Below are 255 nucleotides of genomic sequence, written 5' to 3'. Positions count from 1 at the left end.
CCTCTTCATCTTCCACCCTGCCAGAAGGACTAGACAGGTCTATAATCAGATATCTGAAATCCCCTAACAACATAACTTTCTCTAGGATCTTCCTTTGTACTGATTGACCTGAAGAAAAGGAGTATTGCTTTTCAGACACCTCAATAGAGTACCCCTCTTGATACCACATTGGTAAAAACAACAGAAAAGAGACTTCAGCAAACATTAATTTGCAGCAAAAGGGAAAGTCACTTACTCATAGTCGGAGTAACCTTA

The sequence above is a fragment of the Tupaia chinensis genome, unplaced genomic scaffold, assembly GCF_000334495.1.
Source record: "Tupaia chinensis unplaced genomic scaffold, TupChi_1.0 Scaffold143888_1, whole genome shotgun sequence".
Taxonomy (NCBI): Eukaryota; Metazoa; Chordata; class Mammalia; order Scandentia; family Tupaiidae; genus Tupaia; species Tupaia belangeri.
The sequence above is the reverse complement of the archived record's forward strand: the minus strand, read 5'-3'. Positions refer to the sequence as shown.